The 16,316-nt window shown below is 40.7% G+C and overlaps 1 non-coding gene across 1 annotated transcript; it reads right to left on the bottom strand.

The window, feature by feature from the left end:
• Positions 1-11,046: 11,046 nt before the first annotated feature.
• LOC123392313 lies at positions 11,047-11,164 on the bottom strand. The gene has a single exon (XR_006607035.1). It is a non-coding gene; the product is annotated as a U5 spliceosomal RNA (small nuclear RNA).
• Positions 11,165-16,316: the final 5,152 nt, after the last annotated feature.

The following is a 16,316-nucleotide window of genomic DNA, read 5'->3' as shown; positions in this document are numbered from 1 at the left end:
CTTGCACCACAGACGCCATTTACATGGGCAGTCCCATTTGGAGATATGATAGAGAAACGCTAAGTGTTGTGGGCGTTGAAATATTGAAGATGAGAATCATAAACCCTGCAAAAGCCTATAAGGTGTTTGTTTAAAATCAAAACTTGAGAAGCGCTCAATGAAGTGGAAGATTTTTTATTTTATTTATTAGAGAGAGAGCAAGCGCACAAGCAGGCAGAGGCGGAGAGAGAAGCAGGCTCCCTGCTGAGCGAGGAGCCGGATGTGGAACTCGATCCCAAGCCTCTGAAATCATGACCTGAGCCACCCAGGCATCCTGGAAGATGTTTTAATTCAAAAGCAAATAGAGGGGCGCCTGGGTAGCTCAGTGGGTTAAAGCCTCTGCCTTCGGCTCAGGTCATGATGCCAGTTCCTGGGATCGAGCCCCGCATCGGGCTCTCTGCTCTGTAGGGAGCCTGCTTTCTCTCTCTGCCTGCCTCTCTGCCTACTTGTGATCTCTGTCTGTCAAATAAATAAATAAAATCTTAAAAAAAAAAAAAAAGCTAATGGAGATAATATAGGGGGACAAGTTTTATTGGTCCATTCTGTTGCGGGAGTTATTTTGGATGCCTGCCTAGATATGAATTAAGAAAGCTGACCAGGGGGCGCCTGGGTAGCTCAGTGGGTTAAGCCGCTGCCTTCGGCTCAGGTCATGATCCCAGGGTCCTGGAATCGAGTCCCGTGTCAGGCTCTCTGCTCAGCAGGGAGCCTGCTTCCTCCTCTCTCTCTGCCTGCCTCTCTGTCTACTTGTGATCTCTCTCTGTCAAATAAATAAATAAAATCTTAAAAAAAAAAAAAAAAGAAAAGAAAGAAAGCTGACCAGGTGAGGTGGCTGTATCAATTAAATTTCTTTCCCTACCTTACCCTTAAAGTTGCTGATGTGGAGCTCATTCTCCCCTTGCTTGAGGGAGCTCTAACTCCCTTCCCTCCCCCATTGTGCCCAAAAGAATTTTGAAAAAGTATGAGTCCTCTTATGTATCTTTTTTGTTATAGTAAGATACACATATAATTTACCATTTTAGTCATTTTCGAGTTTGCAGTTCAGTGGGGTTATGCAGCCATCACCACTGTTGATTTTCATTATCTCAAACAGAAGCTCTGTACTCAATAAACAATAACTCCCTATTGCCTCTCCCCCATCCACTGATAACCTCAATTCTAATTTCTGTTACTAGAATTTTGCCTATTCTAGGTACCTCACGTAAGTGGAATCATAAAATATTTGTCCCATTGTGGCTGTCTTATTCATTAACATCGTTAAGGTTCATCAGTATTGTTGCATGTGTCAAAAAGTCATTCCTTTTCTTGGCTGAATCATATTTCACTGTACATGTATACCACATTTTGTTATCCATTTATCAGTTGGTGGACACTTGGTATGTTTTAACTTTTTCACTATTGTGAATAATGCTGCTCTGAATATCAGTGTACATGTATCTGATGTCTTTTTTTTTTTAATTCTTTTGGGTATATGCCTTAGATGGGAATGGGTCAAATGGTAATTCTTTTTTTTTTTTAAAGATTTTATTTATTTTATTTATTTATTTGATGGACAGAGATCACAAGTAGGCAGAGAGGCAGGCAGAGAGAGAAGAGGAAAGCAGGTTCCCCGCTGAACAGAGAGCCCGATATGGGGCTCGATCCCAGGACCCTGGGATCATGACCTGAGCCAAAGGCAGAGGCTTTAACCCACCGAGCCACCCAGGCGCCCCTCAAATGGTAATTCTTTTTAACATTTTGAGGAACACCAAACTTTCCACAGCAGCCGCACCATTTATAGTCCCATCAGCAATGCATCCTGGTTCCAATTTCTCCACTTTTTGTTTTCCTTTTCTTTTTGAATAGTAGCCATTATAGAAAGTATGATGCAGTGTCTCACTGTGCTTTTGATTTGTATTTCCCTATAACTGATGATTTGAAGCATCTCTTCATACATTTATTGGCCATTTGTGCATATATATATATATTTTTTTTAAGATTTTATTTATTTATTTGACAGATCACCAGTAGACAGAGAGGCAGGCAGAGAGAGGGAGGGAAGCAGGCTCCCTGCTAAGCAGAAAGCCTGATTGGCGCTCCATTCCAGGACCCTGAGATCATGACCTGATCGAAAGGCAGAGGCTTAACCCACTGAGCCACCCAGGCGCCCCAGTATATATTTCTAAGATATTTTATTTATGTAACAGAGAGAGACACAGCAAGAGAGGGAACACAAGCAGGGGCAGTGGGAGAGGATGAAGCAGGCCTCCCGCTGATCAGAGAGCCCGATATGGGGCTTGAGTCCAAGACCCTGGGACCATGACCAGAGCTAAAGACGGACGCCCAACAACCGAGCCACCCAGGCACCCCTATGATTGGATTTTTAAAAATAGTTAGGAATATTCTTTGAGGGGCATCCGGATGGCTGAGTTGGTTAAGCCTCTGCTTTCAGCTCAGGACATGCTCAGCAGGGAATCTGCTTCTCCCTCCTTTTCTCCCCCAGCGTGTGCTCTCTCAAATTAACTAAACTCTTTTAAAAAAGAGCATTCTTTTATATAACTAGGAACAATTTAAAACCTATTCCATTCTTAAGAATTAGTGCAGAATGCACTTTTCTCCAAAATATATAAGGTTAGGTTTTTTGTTTTTGGTTTGCAACTCTGGAAGACAATGTACAATGTGGTGCTCTTCAGTTACATTAGTGAAACCATTTTTATACTTTTACACATGCTTAAACATATTGTTTTGTAACAAAAATAATCAGTTCCATTGAAAAAAATCAGCCTGCCCCCAAGAAGTGTTTTGTGTGATAAAAGAAATAGGATTTCAACTAAAACTTCAAGTGCAAATAAAATACGTATTTCCAAAAGTTCAAAGTGTTTCGGGGCAAAGTCTCAATGCCAGAGAGAACTCTGAATTAATTCTTCATAGAAATAGATCATATCATTCCATGTCAGTATATAATTAAATCACTGCGGGATTATTGTATATGCTCACATTTATGTTAAATGAATTGTTTTTCCAGTTTCCTAATGGACTAGTGGTCCAACAATTTAAATGGGCTGCAAACCTACTCAGTTCAAGCCATTAAATTCTTTATAGGCTTCTCTGACTTGAGGGATCCAATTATCTTAATTATACCTTCTGAAATTTACTGGGCTTCCATATATGGGTTCTCTACCTCTCATAGGTTGTTGGAAGAGTGAAAATGTATTAAGGAAATTTAACTCAAAATTGGAGTTGGGAAAATAGGAAGGGAAGGCTTTCACACCTGTACTCCCACTCCTCCTGGCTTGCCTCCTCCAGCAAGAAGGAAGATTTCCTCTCAGACCAGTAATAGCAAGCTGCCCTCACCTGCAGCCAATGAAAGGCCACCACCACTTCAAACTCACTTTTTCCTCCAATGAACTTTTGTTCAAAATATACCTCCCTGGGGCACCTGGGTGGCTCAGTGGGTTAAGCCACTGCTTTGGCTCAGGTCATGATCCCAGGGTCCTGGAATCGAGTCCCGCATCGGGCTCTCTGCTCAGCAGGGAGCCTGCTTCCTCCTCTCTCTCTGCCTGCCTCTCTGCCTGCTTGTCATCCCTCTCTGTCAAATAAATAAATAAATAATCTTTAAAAAAAAAATATATATATATATATATATATATATATACCTCCCAGCTGGGTGCCGGTGTGGCTCAGTCAGTTGACTGACTTTGGCTCAAGTCATGATCTGGGGTCCTGGGGTTGAGCCCCATGTGGGGCTCCCTGCCTAGCGGGAAGCCTGCTTCTCCCCATCCAACTGCCCCTCCCCCTGCCTTATGTGCGCGCACACGCGCGCGCTCTCTCTCTCTCTCAAATGAATAAATCTTTATTTTTTTTTAATATTTATTTTATTTGCAGACAGAGATCACAGTAGGCAGAGAGGCAGGCAGAGAGAGGGGGAAGCAGGCTCCCTGCTAAGCAGAGAGCCCGATGCAGGGCTCGATCCCAGGACCCTGGGACCATGACCCGAGCGGAAGGCAGAGGCTTTAACCCACTGAGCCACCCAGGCGCCCCACAAATGAATAAATCTTTAAAACAAAAAACAAATCCCTTCAAACTTCCTCTTTACCTCTGTAGAAGGACCTCTCCCATTTTGTTGCCAGGACTTGCCTGTGGTTGGCCATAGTTTGCTTGTCCTGAATTGCAGTTTTTCTGCTCTCCCACCCCCACCCGAAAACTCTGTTTTCCTGGCTGAATTGCTTACCTTTTTCTTTTAAAAAGGTTGACAGAAGCCTTACAAAATGCTCTTTATTAGAGCTCTTTGAAATTACTCCCTTTTTTCAGTACTCAAATTAGTGTTTTTCTGGTTCTCTAGTATTGTATTTACAGCTTGATTGCTTACTTATTTATTTAAGATAGGTAGGAAGTAAACCTGTTTCTGCTTTAACCTTTCTGGTTGGACTTGTGTTCCAGGAAACTTGTAGGTTCCCACTTAGCTTGAGATGAGGCCCTGAAAAATTCATGCATTTACCTTTGCTGAATAAATGTTTCTACTTGAGGGGGTGGGGAGATTCTTGAGTTGATTAATATTTATCAAATGTAATATTAATGAGCATTTTCTATGGCAGACTCTTCCATTCCTTCAAAGATAACGTTCCTTGTCATCTTTTTTGTATTTTGATTTTATCTATGTAAAACTTTATTTCCTGAATAGGATAGAGTGTATATTTGATATTTACACTGACAAACTGACATTGAACTAGTGCTTTCACTATAGAATGAAAATTCTGAATCTCTGTTTCACTGTCCTCCAAAACTGAGTTTCTATTTCTCAATGTTTGATTGGAACCAGATGTTAGAAAAGGTTCATAGAAGATCGCCACCAGGAAAAGACATCTTTTAAAGATGTCTTTTGAAATTTCCTTTGGGCCTTTAAATTTCTCCTGAATTTGAGGGATCCCCAGACTGTATAATGAAGGGTCTCCTGACACAATGGACCAGAAAACAGCTTCTTAAAAGAAATTAAGATCCAGAGTTTTAATTTAGGCCACAGAGTTCAAGAAGTTATGGACGGGTCCATTTTTTTAGTTCTATCCAAGCTTTGTGTTTTGTGACATACCACTAAACATAAACTTCCTTCCCAAGAGTAATTAAGTTAAAAGAACATTCATGAAAGGTATGGTTTCCAAATTGGATGATTATATGCCCTTAAGGTAGGAAATAAATTCTGTATTTATAGAATCTTCCTGAAAACTCACAGCTTATCTAACTGTTACAATCTTTAACCAGCCCCAAATTCTGTATTCTTTTATCTGCCTTATTTTCTATTTGAGCAGTCTTAAGATACTATGAGAGAATCTACCTATAAGTTGAGTCTGAGAGTTTGGTTGTTTTATAAATCCTTGTACTAAATAATGGGATTCTTCATCTTTATCACATTGTCAGAGCCTGGAGATAGCTCTTTTCATTGCAAAAACTTTTAAAATCTGCCTAGGTTCTAAGCTGGCTCCTAATCAGGCAGGGTTCTATGGGGTATCCATCCCCAGGACACCTACAAAGTTAAAACCTGGAGAAGCTACTTCACTGGCTCCGGGAGAGCAGAGTATGTGAGATTTAGCCAGTTATAAGGTTCTATCCCTCTTTCAGGGTCCTTACCTCTGATCTGGAGTCCTACTACTTATCTAGCTGGATGATCTGGTGCTTGCTCTCCTTTTTTTTTTTTCTTTAAAGATTTTATTTATTTATTTGACAGATAGAGATCACAAGTAGGCAGAGAGACAGGCAGAGAGAGAGGAGGGAGCAGGCTCCTTACTGAGCAGAGAGCCCTATGAGGGGCTCCACCCCAGGACTCTGGGATCATGACCTGAGCCGAAGCCAAAGACTTTAACACACTGAACCACCCAGGCACCGCCCCCTTTTTAAAAATAGACTTTATTTTTTAGGTCACATTTAGATTCACAAGAAAATTGAGTGCAAAGGATAGAGTCCCCATATACTCCCTGCCCCCACACATATACAGCCTTCTCCATGATCAGTATCCTGCACCATAGTGTTCATTTGTTACAATTGATGAACCTACATTGACACAACATTATCAATCAAAACCCATAGTTTACAGGAGGATTCACTCTTACTGTTGTGTACTCTGTGGGTTTTGACAAATGTATAATGTTGTGTATTTACCATCATAGTGTAATACAGAAAAGTTTCACTGCCCTAAAAATACTCTGTGTTCGACTTATTCATTCCTCCCTCTCTCCTAACCCCTCGTGACCACTGGTGTTTTTACTGTCTCCATATTTTGCTTTTTCCACAATGTCATATATTTGGAATCATTTAATAGTAGGCTTTTCAGACAGGTTTCTTTCACTTAATAATATGCATTTAGTTTCCTCCCTATTTTTTCATGGCTTGAGAGCTCATTTCTTTTTAGCACGAGTAATATTCCATGTCTGGATGTGCCACAGTATATACATTTCATCTACTGAAGATATCTTGGTTGCTTTTAAGTTATGGATAAAGCTGCTGTAAGCACTCACGTGCAGCTTTTCGTGTATACAAGTCTTCAACTCATTTGAATAAATATAAAGGAGCATGATTGGGGCGCTTGGGTGGCTCAGTGCGTTAAAGCCTTTGCCTTCGGCTCAGGTCATGATCTCAGGGTTCTGGGATCGAGCCCCTCATCGGGCTCTCTGCTCAGCAGGGAGCCTGCTTCCCCTCCTCTCTCTTTCTGCCTGTCTCTCTGCCTACTTGTGATCTCTGTCTGTCAAATAAATAAATAAAATCTTAAAAAAAAATCAAGGAGCTCGATTGCTGGATTATACAGTAAAAGTATGTTTAGTATTGTAAAAAATGGCCAAACTGTCTTCTAAGATGGCTGTGCCACTTTGCATTCCCACCAGCAATGAATAGGAGTTCCTGTTGCTGAGCATACTCAACACCATTTGGTGTTGTCAGTGGTTTTAATTTTGGCCATTTTAGTACATGTGTAATGGTACCTCATTGTTTTACTTTTTTTTTTAATCTCTTGCTTGTACATATTCTTGGTTCCTAATTGCTTCTCTATTTTTTCTTTTAAGATTTTTGCTTTTATTATTTATTTTAGAGAGAGAGTGCAAGATACACAAGCAAAGGGGGCAGCACAACCAGAAGGAGAAGCAGGCTCCCCACTGAGCAGGGAGCCTGACACAGGCCTCTAGTCGATCTCAGGACCCTGGGATCATGACCTGAGCCCAAGGCAGATGCTCAATTAACTGAGCCACTCAGGCACCCTGCTTCTCTGCTTTTTCTTACTGCTCAGTTTCTAGATAAGTTGCTCTCAAAGCATGTCCCAGATCAACAACATCGGTACCACCTAGGAACTTGTTAGAAATGGAGTTTGGGGGGCATCTGGATGGCTCAGTGGGTTAAGCATCTGCTTTCGGCTCAGGTCATGATCCCAGGGTCCTGGGATGGAGGCTCCCTGCTCAGTGGGGAGCCCACTGCTTCCTCTCTCTCTGCCCCTCCACCCTACTCCTCCTCTCTGTCTCATTCAAATAAATAAAATCTTTTTTTTTAAATTAAAAAAAAAAAAGAAATGGAATTTGGGGGTCATGCCCAAACCTACTGAATGAAAGATCTGTATTTTAATAGCCTTCCAAGTGATTCTAATGTAAGCTAAAATTTGAAAACACTATTCTAGACTTTCACTCTTCAAAATGATAGCCTCCAGACATACATAGTTATTGAACTCTTGGAATATGGTTAGAATGAATTACAATATCCTAGAATTGTAAAATATACCCCAGATTTTGAAAACTTTAGTGTGAAAAAAAGAAAAAGTAAAATATCTCATTCATAATGTTTATATTGACAACATTGAAATTAAAATATTTTGGATATATTGAGTCAAAGAAAATACATTATTCAGATTAATTTCACCTGGGTTTTTTTTTTTTTTCAGTTTTGACATAGGGTTACTAGAAAATTTTGAGTTAACATTCGTAGCTCTCATATTTCTGTTAGACACCATCATTCTAGACTGTGAGTCTGCAAACTATAGCCTGTGGGCTACATCTGGCCTACTGCCTGTTTTTAGATGGCCCATGCGTTAAGAATGGTTTTAAATTTTTAAATGGTTGAAAATTTTACAAAAGAATATTCTAGGACATGTGAAAATTATACGATATATAAGTTTCACTGTCCATAAATAAAGTTTTATTGAAATACAGACACGCTCATTTATTTTTGTATTGTCTATGGTTGCTATTCCTATATAGCAGCAGAAAACTAGCTGTGGCAAGAACCCTATGGCCTAAAAGTGTAAAATATTTACTATCTGGCCCTTTACAGAAAATACTGGCTAAACCCTGTTCTAGACTGTCATCTTCTACATACTATCTAGGAGAGGACCCTACTTTTAACTTGTCCCTACTCTGTTCCCAAACTTTGCTTAACTTTTAGGCTCAGTCCTTGACCCCTATAACCCAAATCTCAGTGGTATTTTGGAGTTGCAAGATTTCACACAGAAACTTGGTGGGGTTTTTTGTTTTGTTTTGTTTTGTTTTGTTTTGTTTTGTTTTTTAGGCCAACACAGGGCTTAAATTCATGACCCTGAGATCAAGACCTGAGCTGATGCCAAGAGTCAGATGCTTAACTGACTGTGCCCCCTGGAGTTACAGGATTTGATCTATGCATTATTTAGGGTATAAAGAGATAGGCCAAAAATGTCCTTGCCTTCCAAAACTGCACAAGAAACTATGAACCCAGCAAAAAGGAACAGATAAATGCTCAATAGCTTCTTTCTTCATACACAGGAACTTCCTTCTTTTATTTATTTGTTTGTTTCTTTATTATTTAATCTACTTCTTTGAGAGAGAGAACAAGCAGAGGTGGGGGAAGGAGCAGAGGGAGAGAGAGAAGCAGGCTCCCAGTTGAGCAGGAAGCCTGATATGGGGCTCCATCCCAGGACCTTGAGATTATGACCTGAGCTGAGGGCAGACACTTAACTGACCGAGCACCAGGTACCCCATTCTCTCTCTCTTTTTTTTTTTTTTTTAAAGATTTTATTTATTTATCTGGCTGCAGGAATGGGGCAGAGGAAGAGGGAGAGAGAGAGAATCTCAAACAGACTCTGCACTGAGAGCAGAAAAGAGTTGGACTCTTGACCAACTGAGCCACCCAGGCACCCGTGGGGCCTGCCTTAAGGATAAGAGAACCCAGGATTAATTGTCCCATCAAATCGAGAGGTAAGCTAAACCGAGGTAAGCAAATTGAGGACTGGTCCCTTTCTTTCATAACTCAGCAACACCTCTTGAATTAAAACTCTCACTCTCTCTGCGAGCTGGTGCCTACTCTCAGCCAGATTAGTTGGCTTCTGCAGCACCTCGTTCTGCCAGATATATTGGGGAAATCATTATGGTGGTTTTTTCCACTCCAGTGAAGCAGACGTCTGGAGCCCGTTGAGCCTGTATCCTTATTCTCTACCACCCGCACCAGTATGCAACCGAAGTCTTGTTGGCTCAATGAATCTTTATGGTCTCATTTTATAGGATTCCCAAAGAAGAGAAGTATGGCTGTGGCTTCCAGAATGTTAATTGATAACAGTTCTTGGCAACAGTGCCCTTCCTGGCTTTCCTTCTTTAACCTGCGCCCTTCCACCCATAATAATAACATCATTTCTTAGACTGGCACCAGTCTCAAGTTTCTCTCTCTCCTTTTCTCTCTCCCTCTCTTTTTTTCTCTCCCTCCTTTTCTCTCTTTTTTTTTCTCCCCTATTCCCCGAACACCCACAGGCCCTTCATTCCTTTTTTCCTTGTTCTGCTGAAAATAAAAAGGACTGTTTAACTTTCTTTCTTTTTTTTTTTTAAAGATTTTATTTATTTTATTTGACAGAGAGAGAGATCACAAGTAGGCAGAGAGGCAGGCAGAGACAGAGGGGGAAGCAGGCTCCCCGCTGAGCAGAGGGCCCGATGTGGGGCTCGATCCCAGGACACCGAGATCATGGCCTGAGCCAAAGGCAGCGGCCCAATCCACTGAGCCACCCAGGCGCCCCAAGGACTGTTTAACTTTCTAATATAAGCTAGTTTGTTGCAAATTCCCTGAACACTGTAATAATGTGAATATTCATGATTAAAAGGGGCCTCATTGAGAAGTGTTGCTCCCTATTTCAACCACAGTTCACTGTCAAAATTAAGGAGAGGTCTTGCATCTCTATTCGTCTAAGAACTCTCTGCTCTGGACAGTTGTCTTTATTTTTTTTTTTTAAGATTTTATTTATTTATTTGAGAGAAAGAGAGATCACAAGGAGGCAGAGTGGCAGGAAGAGAGAGAGGGGGAAGCAGGCTCCCTGCTGAGCTTGATCCCCAGGACCTTGAGATCATGACCTAAGCTGAAGGCAGAGGCTCAACCCCCTGAGTCACCCAGGCGCCCCTGGACAGTTGTCTTCAGATTCTCTTGTTGAGTTGAATTTAGACCCTAGGCTGGGAGTGGGAAGAGACAGAAATGCTTTCGCATAGGGAAACCTGGCTTTTCCAGTTGAGCTCATCTTAAATATTGGACACCAAGAGGGAAGTCTCTCAGGGGTGTCTCTTAGAAAATAAGCTGGGAATCAGGTGGCCTAGTGTTTTCTCCAGATCTTCTCCAGATGATCTCCAGACTTCTGGCCTTTACCTTGGCGAAGCTTCACTTTTCTCTGTAAAATAACGGGTTTGATAAGTCAACCTGCAAAGTTCTTTCCAACTCTAAATTGTTCTGGTTTAGAATATAGAAAAGTTCAAGCTAGTACAACCATGGAATTAAAGGATTTTTGATCCAGAGGTGCCATTGGGAATCATTTGGCCCAACCCTCAAATGTCCAAATGAGACTCAGAGGAGTGCAAACCATAGGACTGGTGATGCCGGAGCATCACGGAGCATCACGGAGAGGAGGTGGCTAGCTTTGAGGCTGAGTGGAATTGGGTCAAATAGGGATGGAGAATAGACCTAAAGTCTTCATAGGTAGGGACAATATGGTTAAGAATGGAGTCTTCTACTGTTTTTTTTTTTTTGTCTTTGTTTTTAGATTTGCTGGAGATTATCCTTTTTATTTTTTTCCCTAAGCAAGTTCTCAAAAAATGGGTTGAAGACTCAGAATTGTTTCTCTCCATGGAAATCTTTAGTAAAAGGTGAAATATTTATGCGATCTGGAGAGAAACCAGAGTAGGGGGATCATACTTCCTAATGCAGTACCGACCAGTGGTGAGAACCTTGCATTAATGCTCACAAAAGCCATCTGAGAACACAGCCATGAATCTGGCTCTGAAACAGCATACTTTCCTATAAACTGTTGGGTTTTTTGTCCCCACCAAATATATGTGCATCTAATACAAAAAAACAACTGTTTGACTTAAGAAACCTAGTTATATTTACTAGAAGAAAAATAACAACCTCTTGAACTGAAAATCAAAGTCAGTTATTTGGTATTATAATAATAACATAGACCAAGATACTGGTACCAAAATTTTCCATTTTTTTTTTTTTTAAAGGAGAACATTCTTCTTCTCTCTCCATGTTTTCACTCTCTTTCATTGTCCCTGGAACTTTTCCACTTTTTTTTTTTTTTTTTTACTTTTCCACTTTTTAATGGGTTGATATTTTATTGACATCCCTAATACTGACTTTATTTTTGTCAGTTGAGTAAATTCTACCAATTATGGAGCTGTTCGGGTGTTGTACAGATAAAATCCCCAAATAAACAGTAGTTGGAGAGAACTTGCATTGTCTGGTTTTGTCTGGTCCTATGTTTGGTTTTTGCATTTCCCTAACTGAGGAGAAGGGAGGATTTCTTCTGATTAGCCCCTGTGGGAAGCTGTGTTCTGTACTTGTCAGAGATGCTCCATGATCTTCAGAAGGACTTCAGGGATCATGGTGATGTGCTCTACAGGTCACCTAACTGGATATTAAAGTCCAGACATGCCTGGAGAGTTCGACTGTTTCTGTTTATCCAGTACTCCCAGCCTCATACACCCCCATCTTGATTATTTATTTTTTGTTGTTTTGAGCTTTCTTTTTGGCTTAGGAAAATGTCAAATGTTAAGGGAAGGGGTGTTGCTTGGGTCACGACTTTGACATATTCTTTGACCAGTGCTCTATTAGAAAACATTTTTAGGAATTCCTCACGCTGGGAGCAGTTACTAAAAAAAAAAAAAAAAAAAAAAAAAACCCAACTTAAAAAAATATATACATTTTATGTGAATTTTCACTTCTTAAATTTTTCTTTTCAGTTTGCAAAGATAATACTGCTTGTGGAGAGGTTAAACAATATAGAATAGGTTAAAGAGAGAAGAAAGAGTCCCTAGAAATCCCACCATGTTGTCAAAGACCCCAGTCTCTCTCTCCCATGTATATGTGTATACACATGCAGGAGCATAATGGGAAGCACATGCCGTAACTAATTTTCTTCCCACATCAAAATAGAAACTCTGGGGTATAATTTAACATGATAGTGGTAAATATTAAATGGTGCTCAAAGATTTTTAGTTTTAATTTCTGTCCTGACAGTTGGAAATTATAGTTCTAGAGATGAGTTCATGCACTATCATATCCATGTACATCTTTGTATGCCTGTCTCTATTACATTTAGGGTGGTTATAAAAATTTCCCCCCTTTGGGGGCTTCTGGTTATTACATTTTTTGGGGGGGGATATTATAAGGGGCACCGGGTGGCTCAGTGGTTAAGCATCTGCCTTCAGCTCAGGTCATGATCCCGGGGTCCTGGGATGGAGCCCTGCATCGGGTTCCCGGCTGGGCAAGGATCCTGCTTCTCCCTCTCCCACTCTCCCTACTTATGTTCCCTCTCTCACTGTCTCTCTTTCTGTCAAATAAATAAATAAAATCTTCAAAACAATTTTTTAAAAAAGGAAAATATTATAAAAGCGATGGGGGATACATTATGATGTGTACCTGCCATTTTCAACAGACCATATTTTAGGGTGATCTGTCTGTAGACTTAGGAGATTATGTATATATTAATATAATACAGTATATAATAATACATATGATATAATGTATATTCCTTTGACTTATTCCCTGATACAGATGTTTTATAATTTATAATCTTCCAATTTGTTGTATTTGATTGTAAAAGTAATATTTGTTTGCTTTAAAACATTTTAAACCACTACAGAGCAACTGATGAAGGGCACTTGGGTGGGTCAGTTGGTTAAGTGTCTGCTTTTGGCTCAAGTCATGATCCCAGGGTCCTGGGATCAGGTCCCATGTTGGCCTCCTTGCTCAGCGGGGAGCCTGGTCTTCCTCTGTCTGCCACTCCCCCTGCTTGTGTCTCTCTCTCTGACAAATAAATAAATAAATAAAATCTTAGGGAAAAAAAGAGTGACTGATGAATTATTGAACTCTACATCTGAAACTAATGGTGTACTCTATGCTGGCTAATTGAATTTAAATTAAAAAATAAAATGAAATGAACCACTGCAGAAATATACACAGCAAAATGTAAGTTTCTATCCCCTATTTTCTCTACTCTTTTCTAAGCATTTCTGCTATTAATATTTGATATATATCCTTCCAGACTTTTTTTACTCTTGATACAAACAGAAGTAAGCAATATGTTTTTAATTTTATTTTTATTTTTTCGATTTATTTATTTATTTATTTGAGAGAGAGCAAGAGAGAAAGCATGAGTGGGGTGAAGGGCAAAGGGAGAAGTAGACTTCCTGCTGCGCAGGGAGCCCAATATGGGCTTGATTCCAGGACTCTGAGCCCATGACCTGAGCTGAAGGCAGACCTTGAAAGATTCAGCCACCCAGGTGCCCCAGCAATATAGTTTTTACTTTTTTTTTATAAAAATGAGGGCATACTACCGTATATATGGTTCTGCAACACTCTTTTCAACCAACAATATACCATGATACATTATCAAAGTATGTGTATTTTTATTTTATTTTTTAAAGATTTTATTTATTTATTTGTCAGAGAGAGGGAGAGAGAGCAAGTGAGCACAGTCAGACAGAGTGGCAGGCAGAGGCAGAGGGAGAAGCAGGCTCCCTGCCCAGCAAGGAGCCTGATGTGGGACTCAATCCCAGGCCACTGGGATCATGACCTGAGCCGAAGGCAGCCGCCCAACCAACTGAGCCACCCAGGCATCTCAACAAAGTATGTATATTTTTAGAAACAGGGTTTGGGACAAAGAGAATCTGAAGCAGGCTCTACGCCCAGCATGGAGTGGGACACGGGGCTCCATCTCACGACTCTCAGTTCATGATCTGAGCTGCAACCAAGAGTAGGACACCTAACTGACTGTGCCACCCAGGTGCACCCAAAGTATGTATTTTTTTTAAATGACTGCATAGTATTCCAGTAGTATGGACCTATCTTTTTTTTTTTAAGATTTTATTTATTTATTTGACAAACAGAGATCACAGGTAGGCAGAGAGGCAGACAGAGAGAGAGGAGGAAGCAGGTCCCCCTGCTGAGCAGAGAGCCCGATGTGGGGATTGATCCCAGGACCCTGGAATCATGACCTGACCTGAAGGCAGAGGCTTAACCCACTGAGCCACCCAGGCACCCCTCTTTTGTTTTTTTTAAGATTATATTTATTTATTTGAGAGAGAGAGAGAGAGAAAGCATGAACAGTGTAGAGAGGAGCAGAGGGAGAGGGAGAAGCGAGCTCCCCACTGAGCAGGGAGCCCAATGCCGGGCTCGATCCTAGGACTCTGGGACAACAACCCTAGCTGAAGGCAGATGCCAAACTGACTGAGTCACCCAGTCCTGGACCTATCTTTTATTGATTAACATTTAAGGTTTTTCCCCCCATTTTTACCTATTATTTTTGTTTACTTGTTTTATGAAGAGTAAATTGATTTACTATGTTGACACATGAGACAAAATGCCCTCTAGGACAGTAATACTATTTTATACTTTTACCAAAATTCCTGAGAGGACCTATTATCTGGGCATGATATATATTTTTTTCTTCATCAATTTGATGAACAATAAATACAATCCCAGGGTGCGTGGGTGGCTCAGTGGGTAAAGCTTTTGCCTTCAGCTCAGGGCATGATCCCAGGGCCCTGGGATCCAGCCCCGCATCGGGCTCTCTGCTCCGTGGGGTGCCTGCTTCCTCCTCGCTCTCTCTCTGCCTGCTTCTCTGCCTACTTGTGATCTCTGTCTGTCAAATAAATAAATAAAATCTTTTTAAAAAAATACAATCACCTTGTCGGTTTTATTTATATTTCCTTAATTGTTAATGAAATTAAACATATTCTCGTATGTCTATTGACTATTCAGCTTTTCTTTTATAAACTGTCCATTCTTTTTTTTAAACCGTTTTTTTGTTGTTGTTGTTGTTGTTATTGTTTTGTTTTGTTTTTAACATTTTATTTATTTGACAGCGAGAGATCACAAGGAGGCAGAGAGGCAGGCAGAGAGAGAGGAGGAAGCAGGCTCCCTGCGGAGCAGAGAACCGGATGCGGGGCTCGATCCCAGGACTCTGGGATCATGACCCAAGCTGAAGGCAGAGGCTTTTACCCACTGAGCCACCCAGGCGCCCCTAAACTGTCCATTCTTATGCTTCTTTTCTTTTCTTTTTTTTTTTTTTAAAGATTTTATTTATTCAGGGGACCTGGGTGGCTCAGTGGGTTAAAGCCTCTGCCTTCAGCTCAGGACATGATCCCAGGATCCTGGGATCGAGCCCCACATCGGGCTCTCTGCTCTGTGGAGAGCCTGCTTCCTCCTCTCTCTCTGCCTGCCTCTCTGCCTACTTGTGATCTCTCTCTGTCAAATAAATAAATAAAATGTTTTAAAAAAAGATTTTATTTATTCATTTGACAGAGAGAGATCACAAGTAGGCAGAGAGGCAGAGAGGAGGAAGCAGGCTCTCCGCTGAGCAGGGAGCCCGATATGGGGCTCGATCCCAGGACCCTGGAATCTTAACCCACTGAGCCACCCAGGCGCCCCTCTTATGCTTATTTTCAATAGAAGTAATTGACTCTATCTTAAAAACTTGTAAAAGTTCTTTGTATATTGGAGAAATCAGTTATCTATCATATGAATTGCCAGTATTTTCCCAATTTATTTGTCTTTCAACCTTGTTTGTAGTAATTTTTTGCCATACCAAATATACAAAAGTTGCTTCTGTTTGTGTGTTTTATGTGTGTAGTCAAATTTCTCAAACTTTTCCTTTTGGCTTCCAGAGCTTCATGTCAAACCTATAAAAATCCCTCATCATCCCAGGATTATACAAAGTACTACCATATTTTCTTTCTAAGCTCTCACGCTTCCATGTTTCTACATTTAATTTTTTAATCCATTTGGAATTCATTTTGGTATAAACTGTGAGGTGTGGGTCTATCTTTATT

The sequence above is a fragment of the Mustela putorius genome, unplaced genomic scaffold, assembly GCF_011764305.1.
Source record: "Mustela putorius furo isolate JIRA1106 unplaced genomic scaffold, ASM1176430v1.1 tig00000487_pilon_pilon_pilon, whole genome shotgun sequence".
NCBI classification, from domain to species: domain Eukaryota; kingdom Metazoa; phylum Chordata; class Mammalia; order Carnivora; family Mustelidae; genus Mustela; species Mustela putorius.
The sequence above is the reverse complement of the archived record's forward strand: the minus strand, read 5'-3'. Positions and strand labels throughout refer to the sequence as shown.